The sequence below is a fragment of the Mus pahari genome, chromosome 1 (genome assembly GCF_900095145.1).
Source record: "Mus pahari chromosome 1, PAHARI_EIJ_v1.1, whole genome shotgun sequence".
NCBI lineage: Eukaryota > Metazoa > Chordata > Mammalia > Rodentia > Muridae > Mus > Mus pahari.
Genome location: NC_034590.1, coordinates 74,760,361 through 74,761,814, shown reverse-complemented (window position 1 = coordinate 74,761,814; position 1,454 = coordinate 74,760,361).

Here is a 1,454-nt window from a genome sequence, read left to right as displayed (position 1 = left end):
TTCCTCATTCCTGCGTCCTGCGGACCCGAGGGAGTTCCCTCACTCGGGGGTCCTACACTTGAGTAACAAATATTCTTAACCTCTGACCCCTCGGCTCCATGACTCTTGTTAGCTGCTGTCCCTGCATCTATCCCCAGCCTCCATGCTTACCTTCTTCCTTTATTCCCTGCAGCCACAGACATAAGTAATCGTAATAAAATGTTATCATACTACAAGGATGCTGCCAAGCTTAGAAATTGGAGTGATGGTGGTAAATGATGTGACCAAGGGAGATTAAAAAAAAGAAAAAAACAGATCCCAGAAAAAGCCTGGTTGCATCTCTGAAGCTCAGGTGCAGCTCAGACTGAGTCGGGTTTCAAGAGGATGAGACACAGGTTGGGTTGGCATATGCTTGTCTTCCAGCTTTCAGGATGACTTGTAGGGTTTCTGAGTCCCAAGGTGAACACACTCCTTCTATGCTGATTTTAAGCTGCCCATATGATGATGACTTGGCTGAAAAAAGGTGTTTTTTCATTGATTCTGACATTTTGTTCTTTTTTAAAGATTTATTTATTTATTATATGTAAGTACACTGTAGTAGCTTCAGACACTCCAGAAGAGGGCGTCAGCTCTTGTTATGGATGGTTGTGAGCCACCATGTGGTTGCTGGGAATTAAACTCAGGACCTCTGGAAGAGCCATCAGTGCTCTTAACCACTGAGTCATCTCTCCATCCTGACATTTTTTTCGCCCCCTAATTTTGTAAGTTAATCGAAGAGGCAACCTAGAAATCAGCTTCAAAAATGTTGTATTAAAGAAAGTTTTTAGTAGCATAAAAACTAGGATCTACTTATTCTGTCTTGCTCTGAGCTTTTGATGCCATCAAAAGCTAAGTGTTTAAGAGTTGGTAAACAAGTATTATCCTCCCCCTTTTCTACCTTATAACCCCATAGAACTATGGCCACATCGTGTGTGAGAAGGTAGGCACAGAAAAGCATGTGGCACATAGAATCCCTGAAGGTTGTAGTGGTGAGAGTGGAGAGGGCACTTGCTGGTTTGAAATTTTCCGGAGACATTCTGCTCTCAGGAATCTGTCCTGGAAGAGCTGAGACTGCAGCGGGGACTCAGCCTTTGGGATCTCAGGCCCTCAGCAGCTGTACCCTTGGGATGGGTGTCTGTGCAACCCCCAATTCACTTGTGAGCTTCGGATGTAGGGTCCCTCAGGGGCTTGCAAGCTCAGTGTGGGCCTCTCTGAAGGTCTAGGGCAGAAAAATAAGAGGACTTCATCCCAATAGTGCTATTTCTCTTTGTCCTTCAGTCTCCTCTGGGGCCTGAGGTTTGGGAGGGGTTGGGTTTGGACCAGGCAGGCAAGATTGGCAAGGCAAAGCTGCTGTGAAGCTCTAGAGGCGAAGCAGTGAGAGGAAGACGAGTTAGAGACGTAAGGATGGGCCTAGTCTAGTTCTTGTAAGTAAGTTT